General features: G+C 35.9%; 1 long non-coding RNA gene across 1 annotated transcript; it reads left to right on the top strand.

Annotated features, from left to right (window-relative positions):
- The first annotated feature begins 1,312 nt into the window (after positions 1–1,312).
- On the top strand, positions 1,313–2,016 carry LOC127968341 (uncharacterized). Its single transcript, XR_008155950.1, has 3 exons — positions 1,313–1,451; positions 1,534–1,599; positions 1,966–2,016. It is a non-coding gene; the product is annotated as an uncharacterized LOC127968341 (long non-coding RNA).
- Positions 2,017–21,100: the final 19,084 nt, after the last annotated feature.

The raw sequence follows: 21,100 nt of genomic DNA, 5'->3' as shown, positions 1-21,100 counted from the left end.
GATTTACTGCTCAAGAAATACTTTTTTATTATTAGAAATGTTAAAAATGGTTCTACTGTTTCATATTTTAGTGGAAACTGTGATTCAAATATATATATATATATATATATATATATATATATATATATATATATATATATATATATATATATATATAAATGAAAGTATCAATTCTCTGATTAAATTTCAGCACTGGAAGTAATTAGACAATATTTATTCACCAACAATAATAAAGTGCATGGTGTCATTTTTCCTTAAATTCCTGTTATCATTATGTTTCCCATAAATCAGGGTGTTGCAGAAAAATCTCTAAATGTTTCTAAAATCTGAATGTCACTGAATGCCCACTGACGTTTAGAAAGAAATGCATATGCAAGCAAAAAATGTCTTCCTCTTTTTTGTTTCTTTTTCTTTTAAAGAACATTTTTCTTTGCTTTTTTGTCATCTGTTCCAACCAACATGAACAACAGAACACTGTAAATTACCCTAAAACTGACAAACTGACATGACATGAAAAAAAAAATGTTGGCCTTAGCTTCCTGACATTCATCACTTAAACCTGTTTCATGTTTCTCCATTATAGCTCAGGAAAAATTAAGAAACCACTCCATTTTTTTCCCCCTAAATCAGCATCTCTGACATTGGTGGGGACAGACAACACACATTTAACTGTTTGATCAGAATTATTGCCAGGGACAATTTAGTAGTGGCCGATATTGGTGGGACATGTCATAGTGTCTCTTAAATATCTCTGAAATTATCTAAATTAAGAAGTGATATCCATCTTTGGAAACTACAGTTCTCTCTTTAAATATGAAGAGTTCAAAAAAAAGAAAAACGAAAAAAGAGATGGATTGTTTGACTACTCGAAGGATGATATAGGAAAATATAGTTTAATTAATTTGTGTTTCCTGCAATCTAAATTTCATGCACATAAACAAAAATATGTCTCTAAACCTTTATTTTCTATATTCATGGAGATTAATCTCCATCAAAGTATTTTGACTGGACCAAAGATTTCTTATGCAGCACATCTACAGTAAAGAGTGTAAAAAGCCGAAGCATTGTAGAGAATAAACGGATGGATGTTCACATGCCATAGCATCAAAATGCTATTTTACTGGTAATGTGAAACTTCTCATTCAGAACATTGCAAGGACTGATTAAACCTGTAATTTACTGGCAATAGTCTAAAAGTCATAGTTTAAGTGGTCACCCACACCACTTCTGCTTGCGAAATTCTTTTAAGTGGGATTGAAAGTGATTAAAGGCTTGTGCTCCAGCGAAAGCTGCAGGACTTCTTGTTTTTGGCTTTCACTGTCAATTGCTGTCCTTTATAGGGAGCAGAGACACAAGGACACTCCACCAAAGACTCGTAGAAATTGTTAACTTGTGACAGACTACAATGTCTAAAGAACTACAGTTGAGCCACGATGGACAGAGCGAAAGTGGTAAGTGCATTTAATACAAAGATTGTTTTCTACACATTTGTGTCGTTATCACTGCATTAAAGCTCATTTGTTTTATGTGCAGATGAAGACTCTGATAGACCTGATACCAGACATTATAACCATGGACATGAAGAAATTATGTATGAAAGTAAGTGTACTGTTATATTTGCATAAACTTGACATTTAGTGTTGTTCATTAATTTCTGTATTTTATCTCCGTATTTATTTCCTTTTTATTTGTTATGCGTTCATGAATATTCCCAAACACTGAATGATGTAGGTCAGATAAATACGTAATTGCTGTCATATTTGAAAAAAATCTGAAATATTTGTCTTTATTAAATGAAAAAATATGATTTATTATGTAAAAATATATTACTACTATCACAATTTATGAAGATGTAGGCAAACCAAATATTTTTTGATTGAATCATACCAAATACAAAAATATTAAGTTGATTAATACCAATTAGTCTGTTTGCACTGCATTAAAGCTCATCTCTTTCTTTTGCAGATGAATACTGTGAAACACCCACTAACTTCCAAGAAGATTATACAAAAAATGGCAAGTGACTTTAACAGTGACTTTGCATATACTCTACATTCCAGTGTTATTTGATAATTTATGTATTTTATTTTGTGTATATTTACTTCATTTTTTCAGTGTAGTTATGGGTTTCTGAAAATCTCCCAAAATAATCAGGTCATCGCTGTCATATTCAATAAATACATTATTTACTTCACGCTGTGAAGATGTAGGCAAACCAAATCTCAGACTGAATCACACCACATACAGAAATATTTAGTTGAGTAATACCATATCATCTAATGGTAATTTCTATAAAGCTTGTTTTTCCTAACATCTGTGTCTGTTTGCACTGCATTAAAGCTCATCTCTTTCTTTTGCAGATGAATACTCTGAAATACCCACTAATATGCATGAAGATTTAAAAAAAAAAAAAGGTAAGTGTATTTAACAGTGACTCTGTTATACTCTACATTCTACTGTTATTATCATGTGTCACCAGCTATTGCTTGTTGTGGCTATCCCCTGTGTTTGGATTTATTCATTTGCTTTGCTCCACGTCTCCATGTTCTTTTACTCCGGCACAGTTCCTGACTGTGTTATTTGATCATTTATGTATTTTATTTTGTGTATTCAATTCCTTTATTTTCTCGATGTAGTTGTAATGTATGTAATGTATCATGTAATGTGTGAATATCTGAAAATCCACAAACACTCTCTGTATAAAATTGGTCATTGTTATATTTTGAAAAAATTGGAAATATAATCACTAAACTAAAAATTATTCATACACCAGATATAATTTTCTTACTATTGGGTGCAGGGCACTACAGTTAATTTATGTAAGTGAGGATAAAGAAAATTGAGTAAATCGTGACGTATTATACCCAAAAATTCTTCATACAGTTGACTATCAGTAAATTTGGGACCAAAAATAATTCAGACACTTTGACCTGACCATGTTTTACTTAAAGCTGCAGTCGGTAACTTTTGACGCTCTAGGGGTTAATAAACAGAACTGCTTGCGTCTTGCGGAAGAACATCGTAGCCGGATCTACTTCTCTCTGTTTATGTCTATGAAGAATCACAAAGGTACTGTGTTACTCCGCCGCGGTACCCCTGAAGCAATCTAAAATAGTCCGAATATAAACACTTATTATAGATGTACCCTAGTGATTCAGGACAAGCTAAAAACACGGTTTGGAAAATGGATTCATGATGTACTCGCTTATTATATACATTTTTCTACATTTTGAACACAAACAAAGTTACGGACCGCAGCTCTGATTGGTTGTTTCTTAACGGGAGCGATGTATTTCTACAAATGGCAATAGGACACTGGGAGGAGCCAGAGGAGCTTGATTTATTCACAGATTATCTGTCTCATATTCTACTGTCAGGACATAATGACAGGTTTAACAAATATGTAAAAAATATATTTTTACAAAAGTTACCTACTGCAGCTTTAAGTGTTTTTTTATTTTATTTTTTAATTGCTAATGCAAGCTTTTTACACCACAGAAACAGACTGAACAAAATGAAACATTGCTTGGTAATTGGTCAACAAAGTATTTATAATTGTGTTAATATTGTCTTACAGTTTTCTGAATTTTCGGTTTCCGTTACGTACCTTTCTATCAACATTATCAAGATGAACTTGTTCTGACACAGTTGTATAGCGAATAAACAGAGAATATGATAGTTAATACTGTTTATTTAATTTAAAAAAATATTATATTAAATATATTACTACCACACTATAAAGATGTGAAAAGAGGCAAACCAAATCTCAGACTAAATTGCACCGAATAAAGAAATATTAGCATTCAAGGTGGAGTTAAACCTGTAGTCTTTGGTAAAACCAACTTGTCACATTTGCAATGCTCTGAAAACACAGGTGTGAAGTCAGACACTTCCTGTTTCCTGTAGTGAAACACTCACCCGGTGTTTGTGTACTTTGTCACAGATAATGTAGTTTAAATGCAATATTAGTCCAATACACAACCATTTCAGATGTTTTCATGAAGCAACAGAAACACTTTTTCATGCAATACTTTATGCACTGCTTAATACAGCACCTGAATTATGATAATAAACCAAATACAGAAATAACAGCTTTAAAATCAAAATAATTTTTCTTCTTTGCGGTGATCTAATATTCTGTGTAAAATGGCAACTATGAGGACGTAAATTCATACAAAGAATGTTATTGTTCTAAATGTCTGCTTATATTTGCACTGCATTAAAACAAATGTGTTTTATTTTCAGAAAAAGTATGTAAAAAACTTTATACCAGATGTCTGGGTGAAGCAAAGGAGCAAAGGAAGCAAAGGAAACCTGATAAACTTTCATCAAAAGCTATAAATTTGGATCTTGTATCAGCTACAGTTTCAGAAAGTGGAATCATAGGCATGATAGACACGTTTGACAGACCTGCAGATGCCAGTGCAGAAAAAAAATATGCTCGAGCTGGAAAATATGTAGAAGGTCTTAAAAACGAGTCAGGAAAGAGGCTTCTCAAGGCTGGAGTCTATGCTGAAGCAGGAGTTGGGCGAGCTAGTGCTGAATTCAGTATATTTAGGGTAGAAGCCAAAGGCCCAAACGCCTCAGCTGGTGCTGAAGCCACTGCAGCTAGACTCGGGGTCGGAGCAATGGCTCAGGCTGAGATTGCAAGTGCATCAGCTAGTGTCGGTCCACTTGATGTGAAAGTGGGACTCGGACTCGGCACCGGTGCATATATTGGGTTGGGTGGGGTGGAGGCCAAATTCCTGGGATTTGGATTCTCAATTGGTCGAAAAACTGGTATATCTCTTCTGGGATCAGAACTGTCTTTTTCCTTCTAGTCACACAGGTATCAATTACCTTTGAATATTTATGTGTAACATTTTACTTTGTCTAAATTTATCCTAAAAATCCATTGACTGCTCACATTAGTGGTCACCACAGTGGAACATCTGAATATCTATTTGGAGCAGGTTTTTCTGACGCAAACTAGCACCGACATCCTGAAAAACCCATAAACTATTACTAATATTTAACCCACTTAATTAATCATTTTCTAATTGTTCTCTATATTTAAACATTACTTGTTGCATATCACTTTTTAGCATTTAATTATTTCTAATGTATAAAATTATCACATTGTAACCCTATTTTTCTATATTCCTGTCCATGTACCTCATATCTATCAAAATGTCAACAACTAAACTCACACTTGTGTTTCTAGTTTGGTTATATATCTTATAAAATTATGTTTTGTTTCTCTAATTATTCCTCAATTTGAGCTGGTTTGTCAACCTCTTTTATTATTAAAATGTTTTTATTGCTGTGTTTTCTAGAGAGGCCTGGATGGTGTATAATAGTAAGAACTTAGCAAAATCAGCCTGTTTAGTTTATTTACCTTTCAGTTTGGTGAAATGCTCTCCTTTTAATTGTTTGTATATTAAAATCAATTAAAACCTGTTTAATTGTTATTGGGATGGCAAGTTCCTTTTTTTCCTGAGTGCCCTTGAAACTGCCATGAGCTCTGTGTACTGGGCTGTGCCTGGAAATGACTTTCTGATCTGTGATCTTGTTTCAGAATGAGTCTCTGCTTTCAATACACAATCACATTTATATAGTTATTAAAGGTATGAGAGATGCTGCTGTTGTTGGAAATTCAACAAAGCAAACTTCAGTTTTAATTGGATTTCCAAGCACCAGCTTTCTTTATGGAAGCTTTGCATTCACTGAGCTAAGAAAATATTTAATATTGATTTGGCAGCTGATTTTTTACTTAACATGCATGTAAAAAGTGGGATGATGTACATCCAGCCAGGTGTTACAACCAAATAAAACCATTCAAAGTAAGATAAAATAATAATAATAATCATGATGACGTTTTGGGGCAAATTTCACTTTGGGGGTGTTTGAGGAGGTTCTTACTCTTAAAACAAATTCTAAAATAAATAAATAATACGTGTATATATGTAAACACATCAGAGGTATAAAGAGTACCAAAAAAACATACTTGAGTAAAAGTTCAGATACCTTACAGTGAAAACTACTTTATGTTACAAGTCACTAATTCCAAAACAACTTAGAAAAGCATCTGATTTTAACAGTACTTAAGTATTTTACTTATACTTAATAGGCTCAAAGTTTCAGAAGTCAAAAATACATGGCAGTTAAAAACTGTAACGTTGTGGAGAAGCTGAGAAAATAGGCAGAGGCCAGGATCAGTGTGCAGACATTTCATGGAAAAGCTAGAACAAAAAATATGTCAAAAACCAAAATGACGGGCAAGCAGACAACCGTTACATTCAACAACTCACAAAGAACTAAAGAAACACTATAGGGCTGTGTATACAGTATACAGGAAACTACCAAGCTAAGATAAGATACAGATAAGATAAACAAGAAAGAGCTGATTTGTGAGGACAGCAACCACACGTATTTCTGAAACTAAAATAATACTGAACACCTCAAAATTGCAAAAACAAAAAACAATATCTTTCATAAAGTTCTCTTCAGTGTAACTGATAAATAAAATAATATAAAGTAAAATTAAAAAGTCAGAGCCTTCTCACTGAATATGCTGGTTTATCCCTCATTGGCAGCTGCAGTCATGTCCTCATCTCATTTATTAAACACCTGTAATTCACAACTACTGGCTAAGAATCTCAAATTCACGTAAAGTATACTTTGAGTAGCCTTGTTGACAGTTCACATTTCCTCAAGTGCTTTACACCTCTGAAACACACACACACACACACACACACACACACACACACACACACACACACACACACACATATATATATATATATATACAGTACAGTCCAAAAGTTTGGACACACCTTCTCATTCAAAGAGTTTTCTTTATTTTCATGACTATCACACTGAAGGCATCAAGGGCTATTTGAGCAAGAAGGAGAGTGATGGGGTGCTGCGGCAGATGACCTGTCCTCCACAGTCACCGGACCTGAACCCAATCCAGATGGTTTAGGGGTGAGCTGGACCACAGACAGAAGGAAACTACCTCTTGAAGCTCATCAAGAGAATGCCAAGAGTGTGCAAAGCAGTAATCAAAGCTAAAGGTGGCTACTTTGAAGAACCTAGAATATGACAGATTTTCAGTTGTTTCACACTTTTTTGTTATGTAAATAATTCCACATAGAATTCCACGTGTGTTAATTCATAGTTTTGATGCCTTCAGTGTGAATCTACAATTTTCATGAGAGTCATGAAAATAAAGAAAACTCTTTGAATGAGAAGATGTGTCCAAACTTTTGGTCTGTACTGTTTGTGTATTTATATATATATATATTTTTTTTTGTAGTAGTAGTTCTGTTGTGTGTTTTAGCTGTCGGGGAAGTCGTGGCCTAGTGGTTAGAGAGTTTGACTCCTAACCCTTAGGTTGTGTTTTTGAGTTTCGATCCAGCAACACCATGACTGAGGTGCCCTTGAGAAAGGGCACTGAACCCCCAACTGCTCCCCATGTGCCACAGCATAAATGATGCCCACTGCTGTCTGTGTGTTCATTGCTGTGTGTGTGCACTTCGGATGGGTTAAATGCATAGCACGAATTCTGAGTATGGGTCACCTTACTTGCTGTATGTTACTTTCACTTCCCATCCACTTCCATTATAAGACTGACAGACTGCAACGGTTTGAGTTAAAAATTTTCATTTGTGTTCTACTGAAGAAAAAAGTGACCTACTGTACATCTTGGATGCCCTGGGAATGAGCAGATAAACATCACATTTTCATTTTTTGGCTGAACTATCCCTTTAATGACAGTGTCAATTCTCTGATTAAATTTCATCACTGGAAGTAATTATACAATAGTTATGTGTAATAAAGTGCATGAAGTGTCATTTTTCCTTAAATTCTTGTTATCATTATGTTTCCCATAAATCAGGCTGTTGCAGAAAAATCTCTAAATGTTTCTTAGGTCTGAATGTCACTGAATGCCCACGGACGTTTAGAAAGAAATGCAAATGCAAGCAAAAAATGTCTTCCTCTTTTTTGTTTCTTTTTCTTTTAAAAAACATTTTTCTTTGCTTTTTTGTCATCTGCTCCAACCAACATGAATAACAGAACACGGTAAATTACCCTAAAACTGACAAACTGACTTTGGCGGGGACAAACAACACATTTAATTAATTGATCAAAATGATTTCTATTGACAATTTAGTAGTGGCTAAATGCTTACTATGGTAACCACAAATTGACCATACTTCTGCTACACTAACCAAAATTTGACCATGCTTTTTGTAGTAAAAATTCATTTAAAAAAATCATACACCACTTCTGTTTGGATATTTCTTTTGTGACAATGGGCTCCATATGGGATGGAAAGTGATCAAGGACTTGCACCTACAGCAGGACTTCTTGTTTTTGGCTTTTACTTTCAGTTGCAGCTCTATACAGTATATATATGGAGCAGAATCACTGACCGAGACACAACGACACAGAAACTTGATTCAAGATGTCTAAAAAACTACAGATGAGCCATCATGGACATGGTGGAAATGGTAAGTGCATTGTAATATTTGACCTATATTTACTAACACTGACTTTTCATATACTCTACTTTTTAATATTTGTTAATTTATTTATTGTATTTTGTGTATTTATGTTCTTCTTCATTTTCACAATATGATTTGTCATGTTCAATCATGTGTGCGTGCGTGTGTGTTTGTATGTATATAAATATATATATATATATATATATATATATATATATATATACATATAGTTGTATATAGTTATTGTTATCCATGAATTTTCGAATTTACTGTTTTACAAAAATGGAAGAAAATCTGGTAAAGCACTGTATTATTATACGTATTATTTGGGAGTCAATAACAACAGAGACTGTGGAATAAACTCTGCATAAACTCTACATTTTAGTGTTATTTGTTAATTTATTAATGTATTTATTTTGTGTATTTATGTACTTCTTAATTTTCTCAATGTACAGTAGTGTTATAAAGTAGGCTATATGTGTTTCTGAATACATCCAAATGCTGAATGTTCAAAGAAATAGGTAATTGCTGTCATATTTTGAAAAGATCTAAAATATGTCTTTATTAAATGAAAAATAAATAATTTATTATATAAAATATGTTATCAATTACACTCTATAGATGCAGGCAGACCAAATCTCAGACCCAATCACACCAAATACAGAAATCTTAGCTTGCAAGGTTAAAACCAACTCGACACATACAATGTTCACATGTTATATCATGTCATGATATTTCTTTAAAGCTTTTTGTTTTTCTAAATGTCTGTGTCTATTAGCATTGCACTAAAGCTCATCTGTTTCATTTGCAGAGGAAGAATCTGATATACCTCCTACATCAGCTTATGTTTCAAGCAAAATCGGACACGTGATTGACACATTTGACAGACAAGCAAATACCTATACAAAAGGCAGTTATGCTAAACAAGGCTCATATGCATCGGGTTTTGAAAACAAGCCAGGAAAGAGGATTCCTAAGGCTGGAGTCTATGCAGAAGCAGGAGTTGGACGAGCTCGTGCTGAATACAGTGTATTCGAGGCAGAAGCCAAAGGCCCAAATGCCTCAGCTGGTGCAGAAGCCAGTTTGGTTGGAGTCGGAGCAATGGCTCGAGCTGAAATCGCCAGTGCATCAGCTAAAGCCGGTCCAGTTGGTCTGAAAGTGGGACTAGGATTTGACACGGGTTTATCTGCTGGTGCAGAAGGGGTGGAGGTCAAAGTCCTGGGAACTGGATTCAAAATTGGTCCAGTGACGAATTTAGCTGTTCTAGGCAATGAAGTGGAATGTTCAGTCATGTAGTCACAGAGGAATTTATTACCTTGGAATATTTATGTGTAACATTTTACAACCAAATCATGAAGACAAAAGCTTTTTAAAAAAAATTTTTTTAAACTTTAACCAATTTAAATTAAGAATTGGTATTGTTATTGGGCTATAAATAAAAAGAACTGCTTACTTTAACAACATGAAAATGTTTTTATTTTTGATGTTATAATTCTACAAATGTTATGACCTTTGTTTAAATTTAAGAATAAATATTTGTATTTGGTTATGTATGGGTATGCTTATTGCTTTTCTCGTCGTTTCTGTCATTCCAAGCTTTTATGTTAAAATAATGAGTTCACAGATTTCTTCATCAATCGTAAAATTCACAAAAAAACTCTTCACGGCTTTTATGCAAACGTTCTATAGAAAGCAGCCGTATTTCTTGCATTTCTTGAAACTATGCCTCGTATTCTCAAAACAGTGAACAGGAATCCCTAACTTCTAACTCAATTCACAAAACTTCCTATAATCAGTTCAAAATGAAGCTCTCCACTCAAAACAACTCAATCTTGCTGAAAAACCCAACTTTGCACTCAGATATAACACAGTCAGAAACACTCACACTTTTTTACACACTGATGAGATAAATTGATTCTCCCCCTCAAGGAACTTTTCACATGATGGACTTGTATACATTTCCACATTTTCTATTTCTTAATAGAATATACTGAACCACCCTTGTCACACATCAACTGTAATGTCTAATCAGCCTTCTTCAATTCCATCACCTTTGTGTCCTACAAAAATAGAAGTACTGAATAATGTAACTGTGGCACGAATTACATCTGAGACTCGTCCTTCACCTCTTCCTCTTCCGGTCCTTACTCTTCTTACTCATCCTCTTCCTCCTCCTCTCTGGTGTCCTCTTTTTTTAATCACTTCTTTCTTGATCCATTGTTCCAAAACGGCTTTCTAAATGACCATATGGTGTAAGCACTGAGAAACTTAGGGATTTGTGTGTAGAGTTTTGCAGTAACAGTTCACCAAATAATGTTTTAAAGCAGTGGAATAGTGTTTATAGTTCAGCAAAATGGGTGTGCTTTTTGAAAAATGCCGTTATGGTTTTAAAATTTTAATTAAAAAGCGTGGCTATAGTGTTTTAGCAATCAAGAAAAACTACAATGAAACATGTAAAACAGTTGACTGAAGATAATGGTTTTAATTTTGAAATGAGGGCCCCAAACCCCTTAGGCATTGAAATGACATCCTGTCCGTCGAAATGAGGTACAGAATTAACAGGTGTTTCTTCTTTGGTTAACAACTTCTGACCATCAACTTCGGTCAGAAATCTTGGTGTAAGCTTTGATGACCACCTGACCTTCAAAGACCAAATTGCAAAGACTGCTCGATCTTGCAGGTTTGCACTGCGCAACATCAGAAAGATTAGGCCCTTTCTAACAGAGCTTCTTGTCCAGGCTCTTGTCATTTCTAGGCTGGACTACGGCAATGCAATTCTGGCTGGGCTTCCATCAAGCACAACCAAACTTCCACAAATGATCCAGAATGCAGCGACACAACTGGTCTTCAACAATCCCAAAAGAGCCCTCATTACACCTCTCTTTATCTCCTTGCACTAGCTACAGGTTGCGGCTTGTATCCAGTTCAAGACATTGATTCTTGCATATAAAACAGCCACAAGCTCAGCACCTGCCTACTTCCAGTCACTATTACGAATCTACATCCCCTCCATGTAGGCTCAAAATCACTTTCCAGAACATTCTCGTTCACTGTTCCTGGGTGGTGGAATGATCTTCCCACCTCTATCTGGAATGATTAATCCCTGACAATTTTCAAATGACATCTGAAAACTCATCTCTTTCGAAGCCACTTGACATCATTATAGAAAAAAGATTATAAATAAAAATAATTGTCTTTCTCTTTATTTATTCCTTCTCTTTCTAGCTAGTATGTTTTTGAAAAAATGCCTAAAATTTGGTACTACAAGCACTTCCTGTATCTGTTTGTCTCTTTAATAAGAAGAATCGCTTTATGTATCATCTAATTGTAAGTCGCTTTGGATAAAAACATCTGCAAAATGACTAAATGTAAATGTAAAATGTAATTGTTAAGATGGAAAGATGTGTGTCTCGCCAATCACAACGCACTGGATAGCTTGCCAATCACTGCACACCTCGATTTTCAGAGAGATGAGCTTTGTGAAAATCAATGGTTTTCAGAAGGAGGGGCATAGAGGAGAAACAATAATGTACAGTATGTGGAAAATAATATGTTTTTTTTTTTTTACCTTAAACTACATAAAAACCTCTCACCTCCAACTCCATCACCCTGAACGTAGGCAAGTGGGTAAAACTGCAGACCGGAGATCTCCAAAAATGTATATGTATGGTGTAAATGGGAATCACTCAGGAGCCGTCCCACTGGAAGGGATCTTTTTTATTCCAAGCAATGGGGCCGTCCCGGGGAACGAAATTCACAGGCTAGGAGGGGGAAAGTGATGCTGGGTGTAACTAAAAAGGTGCCATTGATCATTATTTAATTGTGATGGTTTTGGCTCACATTTAATTCACTCAACAGATTAGAATATGGTGACATGCCAATCAGCTAATTAACTCAAGATACCTGCAAAGGTTTCCTGAGCCTTCAATGGTCTCTCAGTTTTACTCTTAGGTCTTTAGGTTTACTAGGCTGCATAATCATGGGGAAGACTGCAGATCTGGCAGTTGTCCAGAAGACAATCATTGACACCCTTCACAGGGAGGGTGAGCCACAAACATTCATTGCCAAAGAAGCTGGCTGTTCACAGAGTGCTGTATCCAAGCATGCTAACAGAAAGTTGAGTGGAAGGAAAAAGTGTGGAAGAAAAAGATGCACAAACAACCGAGAGAACCACAACATTATGAGGATTGTCAAGCAAAATCAATTCAATAATATGAGTGAACTTCACAAGGTATGGACTGAGGCTGGGGTCAAGGCATCAAGAGCCTCCACACACAGACGTGTCAAGAGGTTTGCTGAACCTCAGACAACGTCAGAGGCATCTCACCTGGGCTAAGGAGAAGAAGAACTGGACTGTTGCACAGTGGTCCAAAGTTCTCTTTTCAGATAAGAGCAGGTTTTGTATTTCATTTGGAAACCAAGGTCCTAGAGTCTGGAGGAAGGGTGGAAAAGCTCATAGCCCAATTTCATTGAAGTCCAGTGTTAAGTTTCCACAGTCTGTGATGATTTGGGGTGCAATGTCATCTGGTGGTGTTGGTCCATTGTGTTTTTTTGAAAATCATAGTCACTGCACCCGTTTACCAAGAAATTTTGGAGAACTTCATGCTTCCTTCTGCTGACCAGCTTTATGAACATGCTGATTTCATTTTCCAGCAGGAATTGGCACCTGCCCACACTGCCAAAAAGACCAAAAGTTGGTTAAATGACCATGGTGTTGGTGTGCTTGACTGGCCAGCAAACTCACCAGACCTAAACCCCTGAGAGAATCGATGGGGTATTGTCAAGAGGAAAATGAGAAACAAGAGACCAAACAATGCAGATGAGCTGAAGGCCACTGTCAAAGAAACCTGGCCTTCCAGTCACTTTTTTTGATTGGTCTTGTGAAGTATTCTAATTTGTTTAGTGTTAGATTTTGTATAATTAATAAGCACGACGATTGTCTTCCAGACCTCTCACTTTATTCCGAACAGTAACATCACATGTTTTTTTCACTAAGCACCCTTCTTCTTCTCCCTTTCTATGTGTTTAACACACTTCTTAAAATAGAACATCCCTAGAGGTAGCATTAGGAATTACAGTAGATGACACAACATTTCCCCTTTTTGTATAAACATTCTCCTTAACTCAACAGAAGAAAACATACTCTGAATAAGTAGCAGTCTGGATTGGTGTGTCATATTTTGTATTGTACTGAAATGTCTGCTTAATAAAAATAACGGTTCACAAAAAAAGTTAAATAGGTACTGGTAAATTAAGGGGCTGTCAAAATACACTTGTATTTTTTTGAACTCTTCTGTTCAAGACTCTTTTAGTAAATAAAAAATAATAAAAAAGAATTGTTTTCATGATACAAGCTACAGTTTATGTGCCCTTTGCTTTACCACTTCAGTTTGTTCATTTATTTAAGTGACAACGGTCTCTATAGCGGATTCATTTGAGATCAAAGACAAAGGATGTTAATTTAAATACTTTGCATGTCTTCTCGCTTTTCTCTCTCACTTTCAGTTTGTGCTGCTATATAAGGAGCAGTTCTACTGACCGAGACACAGCTCCAACTGCAACCCTCCATCAAACACCACCTGAGATCTATAAACTACTGACACCCACAAATGTCTGACAAAAACCTACAATTAACCAAACAGGGACAATACGATAATGGTAAGTGCATTTTAATAGTCTATATTTTCTAAAAAAAAAAAAAACAAAAAAAAAAAAAACATTTTAGTGTTATTTGTTACTTATGTGTTGTATTTTTTCTAAATGTTTAATTTTCAAACTGATTGACTTGTTGGGGACAAGTTTTGTATTTTTAAATATATTATGATAAAATAGCATATAAAGCGTGTTGTTTTTCACTACATTAAATTGGATTTGTTTTATTTGCAGATGAAGGACATGATACATCTACTGAAAAGCAGCAGAAAGGAGAACCAAGTGTGAAAGCTACATCAGGTCATTCTTATATATTTGGTACCACAAACATAAATGACACATATCAAAGACCAGGAAATGCCTATACAGAAGGCAAGTTTGCTCAAGCTGTAAAATATGCGGAAGGTCATAAAGACAAAGAAGGAACGATTCCCAAAACCGGAGTCTATGCAGAAGCAGGGGTTGGACGAGCTCGTGCTGAATACTGTATATTTGAGGCTGAAGCCAAAGGCCCAAACGCCTCAGCTGGTGCAGAAGCCAGTTTTGTTGGACTCGGAGCAATGGCTCGGGCTGAACTTGCCAGTGCATCAGCTAAAGCCGGTCCAGTCGGTCTGAAAGTGGGGCTTGGAGTTGACACGGGTGCATCTATTGGTGTGAATGGGGTGGAGGCCAAAGTCTTAGGAACCGGATTCTCAGTTGGTCAAAAAACCAGTGTATCTGTTCTAGGCAATGAAGTGTCATGTTCAGTCATGTGATCAGAAAGGTGTTAATCACCTTTAAATAAATTTACATGTAACAGTTAAGTCAAAAAAGTATTGTTGTTGAGCTACAAATACACAAAAGTATACTTTACCAATATGAAAACATAATGTTTTATTTGAGATTGTGTCATTTTACAATTGTTGAGATGTTCATTACATTTAAGAAATAAAAAGCGATTTGTATTTGGTTATGTAGTTGTGTTTTATTAAAAATGACAACTCTAGTTTGGATCCAACTTTTGCAAAGATGTCAGGCAACAACAACAGATTTCAGGTGATGCCAACTTACATACAAATGAAAACATTCTATAAGAAAGCAGATGTGTTGGTCTTTCTATGAATCTACAAAACATATGCATAAGTGGTTTCATGCGATTCAGTCTGAAGGAGGTCATTAATAACTTTTGAAAAATGAAATGAAGCTTTTATTTATTAATTACTAATTACTTTAAATTCAGCACCTATGCACCTGCTGGTAGATGTGACATCATCTGTCATTATTTACTCACTGTCACATTGCGCCAAACCTGTATTAATTTCGTTCTTGTACTGAACAAAAAAAGAATATATTTTGAAAAATGTAGGTAACCAAACAGTTGCTGGTCCACATTGACTTTGTAACAAAAAATACTGTGGCAGTCACTGTAGACCAGTAACTGTTTGGTTTTCCATGTTCCTCAAAATAGCATTTATGTTCAGATGAAGAAAGAAACTCATTTAGGCTTTAAAACGCTTTTGAGTAAATGATGGTATAAAAATAAAACACTATGACAGAATTGACAGATAGCTGACAGAATTTTTATATATTGTTAATAAAACAAAAGAGAAAAATAACTCACTGCTCTTGACTGAAGAAATCTAATACAGTTGCTTTGGGAATCAGTTTATGTTTTATTTTTACATTTGTTAATTTAATTTCTTGAATCCTCCTGCTAAATATACCTTTTGTACCTGATAATAAAGCACTGTTTGTTTAATTTGTATAGTTTGTGTAGTTGTAATGTGTATATTGGTCATTCTTTTATCCTTGTTATTAAAAAATATTTTTTATCTTCCTTCTCTTTGGTCTAAATATCTTCCATTATTTTTTTCTTTATTCTTTTTTACGTTGAAAGTCTATGTCTTTATAATAGGGAAATTAGTTTGGCTGTAATGCTCAGACAACTTGCAAAATAGTAAAACCAACATGTCAAAAAAATTGTGCTAAAATGGCAAATACTGATATTTCTAAAAAAAAAAAGAAAGAATTATATATTTTTTTTCCATATTGCCCATCCCTAACTCCCTGGGGGCATTGAAACGGGTCAAAAACTGCGCTTTAAACTTTAAAATGTGAAACACAGTTGGATTTGCGTACGGTTTCAGGTGGATTGTTAGGTAAAGTTTTTGAAGATAATATTTTCTAAGAAAAACCAGGAAGGTTTATTTTTAATGTAGATCTGGTGAACGTGATTTCACAGATATTCAGGATGAGATTAGACAGATGGAGAAAAGACAATACAACAATGTGAAATAAATAGGGAGACGCCTACATTTTTCAAGCCTTAACACAAACATACAGTGCAATTGCAAAAAGGCACACAGACATACATGCAGACACAAACACAAACATACACACTTTTCACGATGCGGTAAAGGAACTCGGCGTGTAAACAAGGGTCTGGGTCCAAACACAGGTTTACTTTCCAAACATACAGACTAAGCTAAAAAGAAACGGATCAAACAAGATCTGAAAAAACAACTCAAACAAGAACAGGAATGGGATACAATTTTTCCAGGAAGGTCCCATAGTGATCTAATAATATCTTGGGAGTTCTGGCCAAGATGACCGTACAAACATAAAACAATAAAATCTCCACAATCTAGAATGGGTAAAAATATAGGTTTAATCTTGGTTTAAGTCTTGTCTTGTTCTCTGTCTTGTGTAAGAAAGCAACAGTAACAGAACCACTCACCAAAACAAGGGATCCAGCAGTTTTCATCATGTGCCCGAATCGAGGTATTTGTTGTGACCCTTTAAAGAAAGGAGTTTGGGAGTTCAAAGCGAAAAAGAAAATAGGAGTAACTTCTGTAATGAAAAATGTACTTCAATCAGGAGTCTGTTTTTAGCATTTAAACATCAATGGATAAACGATAGTCCTAGACATATAAAGTCATAACACTACTGAATATGTTCATTTTGTTGTTTTAGGTAAGAAGACAAGACACACACACACACACACACACACACACACACGAAAATAACCCTGCAACTTTACAAATGTTCAATTAAAATAAACTTATTTTGCTTCATACAGCGTGTCTGTTGTCTTTGATTAGCTTAAAAGTACAATAAAATGACATTTAGAGGATTTAAAGCTAAAGTCCCCTAAACATCCCGAACGGCCGCTGCATGTCCTGTGAATGTCTGGGGGACGTCTTTGCGAACGTACACTCGACGCCAAGTGGACCTTACACGCTGACGTCTGGGTGATGTTCGCAGAGGCCATTTAGGGGACGTCCATGGGACCTTTTTTTGTTCGGAGTGGGTTCGCGAATCATTTGAATCCATTAGAGAGTTCGGAGCGGGTTCGCAAATCATTTGAATCAATTCATTCAAATCATTTGAGTCAGTTTGGGGATCGCTAATCATTTGAATCAGTTCGGGAGTTAATTTTTGGTGAGAATTCATGACTTTACTCAAGTACATTTGAGAGGCAAATATTGTACTCTTTACTGCTAGATTTCTATCCATAACCGTAAGTACCCTTTACTTCTTTGGCCCCGTCCACACAGAGAAGGAGCTTACCTCCAATCTTTTTTTCCCTTGTCTCAAGAAATATCCACGTCCACAAGAAACCGATGTAGTATACATGCCAGACCAGCATGTGGCGCTGTAATTCTGCCAGAGATACACTTAAAACGGAGAAGACATTGACCTGCTGAAAAACCTTGCGTGTGGTACACAAACGAACATGTAACAATACATTTATTAATCTGTGTTAATGTTAGTTAATAAAAATACAATCGTTCAGTGTTTGTTTATGTTTTTGTTGCTGTTACGTGACGTAGTGGTGTTTGACTAGGGGCGAGACGTGGGCTGAAGACGTCATATTTTCAGAAAATTTACAGATTCGCCGTCCAGACAAAACGCAAAGGCGTTTTCAAATATATCCACTCTGGGACCCGGTTTCAAAACATCGGTTTCACTCATCCAAAACGCCAGATCCATGTGGACAAAAAATTTGTGCGCCGAAAAAAAAAGGAAATGTGTATATATATATGTGTAAATATGTGTGTATATGTATATATATCTGCATTATTAAAATGTGATATTAAGTTAACAATAATTTAATTACAAATACAAAATGTTGCAGAATAATGTAATATATGTATTAATAATAGCCTAAAGAACCTTTGTGCCAAAAGGGTTCTTTCTTGTCATTATAGAACCTTTTTAGCATAAAAGGTTCTTTTGGAGTGGAGTAAAGAACCCTATGGTTCCATATAGAACTCCAATGAACCCTTTTTTCTAAGAGTGTTGTGTGTCTGGGTAATACTCTGTACTCTTACTCCAGAGCCAAGCCCAGTTCAAGTCTCTGGTCCTAAGTCAAATCCAGTACAAGAATTTGTTCTTGAGCCAGGTCCAGTTCAGGTTTCTGTTTCTGAGACAAATCTAGTCCGAGAATCCATTCTGGAATCAAGTTCCGTTCAAGTCTCTAATATAGTCTCTGGCCTCTGCTTCGCGGACTCCACCGTGGCCACCACCTTCAGTTCAGTCAGTTCTACCTCTGGCTCCAGTCTGGTCTCTGCCCTATGATCTGCTGCTTCCTCCGTGGTTGGTGCCTTTAGTTCTGTCAGCTTCATCTGTGGTGTTGATCTGGTCTCAACCCTCTGCTCTGCAGAATAGATCTAATAGTTCAGTCCAGTTGTCTCACGGTACCTGTCAGAGATTTGATATGGGCCGTGGGTTAAGACAGGGATGTCCTATATCACCCATTCTCTTCTATTTCTGTTGACTACTATTTAACTTCCAATATCCTCTCTTAACTCTGTTTGATTGACAGGGAAACACATTCATTTGAATAGATATGCCTTTGTGATCTGTTAAAACTGATGGTACAATACAAACAAATTCAACTCTCTATCTCTTTTATATGTTCTGAAATGAGCCAAAAATCAATATGTGATTGTTGAAATCTGTCCCTATTACTCAATGTATACAAAAGTGGCCGTGGATTTTTATAACTCCATATGTCAATTATGCTATATGTGGTAAACAAACATCGCTTAATTCCCTTGCCATATTGTCACTTCTTGGTGGCCATCGATCTTGTTTTCCATCAAACACTGTATTAAAGTCAAGTCACAGTTCGGAGCGGGATCGCGAATCATTTGAGTCAGTTTGGGGATCGCGAATCATTTGAGTCAGTTTGGGAGTTCGGAGCGGGGTCGCGAATCATTTGAGTCAGCTTGGGAGTTCGGAGCGTGAATCATTTGAGTCAGTTCGGGAGTTCGAAGCGGGGTCGCGAATCATTTGAGTCAGCTTGGGAGTTCGGAGCATGAATCATTTGAGTCAGTTCGGGAGTTCGAAGCTGGTTCGCGAATCATTTGAGTCCGTTTGGAAGTTTGGAGCAGGTTCGCGAATCATTTGAGTCAGTTCGAGAGTTCAGAGCGGGATTGCGAATCATTTGAATCAGTTTTGGAGTCGGTGGCGGGTTCGCGAATCATTTGAGTCCGTTTGGAAGTTTGGGGCAGGTTCGCGAATCATTTGAGTCAGTTCGAGAGTTCAGAGCGGGATCGCGAATCATTTGAATCAGTTCGGGAGTCGGTGGCGGGTTCGCGAATCATTTGAGTCCGTTTGGAAGTTTGGGGCAGGTTCGCGAATCATTTGAGTCAGTTCGAGAGTTCAGAGCGAGATCGCGAATCATTTGAATCAGTTCGGGAGTCGGTGGCGGGTTCGCGAATCATTTGAGTCAGTTTGGGAGTTCGGAGTTGCTTTGCAGATCATTTGTCTAAAATTGGATATTGGGATATCCCTATTTAATACCCATTTCATACCATTCTTATTTCTTATCCAATATCTCTAAATCATTTTTTACATCAGGAATTATCCATGTTAGCACCTCTCCTCTTTCAGGTGACTATACATTCTGTATTTGTTTTCTGATGTTTCTCTGCTAACTGATTTATACACCATCCTGTCCTCTCCCTTTGATATTTGAGTGTTTCCAACAATTATTTAAAATATCTTTAGCTCTGCCATTCTTTAGTAAAAAATAGATTTAATTTTACCTTTACTTAAGGATTAAGTAAAGCATTTTTTTTGCACCTAGCAGAATCCAACTTGAAGATTTCAGAGTAGTCAAATATGTTAAAACAGAAACAAATCACTAATCTATTTGTTTACACTTCCTCTAAACATGTAAGCCATTTTATAATAGCAGCCATTTCAACAGCATATTTGTACAATTCAGATATTTTAAAATCTGAAATATATATTCCTACTCATGTAAGTCCTTTAGATCCATCAGTAAATGTGCATGCTTGGATAAAATCTGTCCTGTATACTGTATACTGAATGACATTATATTGGCGGGAAACGTGAGGCAATTGAACGTATGTTTATGTTTCTTTTCAAGGAAATTTCTGTCTATCAGTCAAACTATTCAGTTATTGAAAAAGAGGCATTGGCTCTGGTTTGGGCACTTCAGCATTTCAGCGTTTATGTGGGAAGGGGTCGAACATCTGTTGAGAGTTATTCTGATCATAATCACCAACAGTTGATGCGCTGGTGGTTATTTATTTTTACAAACATATGATCTGGAGATCCGCCACATCAAGGGGTCGGAAAATATTTTGGTGGATGATCGCTGCGTAACTGGGAACACCAGCATACAGGAGGTTCTTTCTCTAGAAAACTTCTCTTTGCTCTTGATGTGTCTCCGCTCTTGGTTGGGTCCCGTGTCAACTCTTCGGTCTTCCTGGCTTGGGATGGAAATAAAGAATGATTCATTTTATGCCTGAAGGTTAAATAAAGTTTAAATGTTTTTTTCTATGCAAATGCACTCGTTTTCCCCTTATTTGTAGTGACCCATGAGTCATGAGTTCTTGCAAAAGGCCCAAAGATTTCTTATTCAGTACATCTGTTAAAAAATAAATGCCATTCTTTTGAACTTTCTGTTCATCAAAGAATTCTGAAATATTAATTATATACAG

Source organism: Carassius gibelio, chromosome B11 (genome assembly GCF_023724105.1).
Source record: "Carassius gibelio isolate Cgi1373 ecotype wild population from Czech Republic chromosome B11, carGib1.2-hapl.c, whole genome shotgun sequence".
NCBI classification, from domain to species: domain Eukaryota; kingdom Metazoa; phylum Chordata; class Actinopteri; order Cypriniformes; family Cyprinidae; genus Carassius; species Carassius gibelio.
Note: the sequence above shows the minus strand (reverse complement) of the source record. Positions and strands in the feature narration are given on the sequence as shown.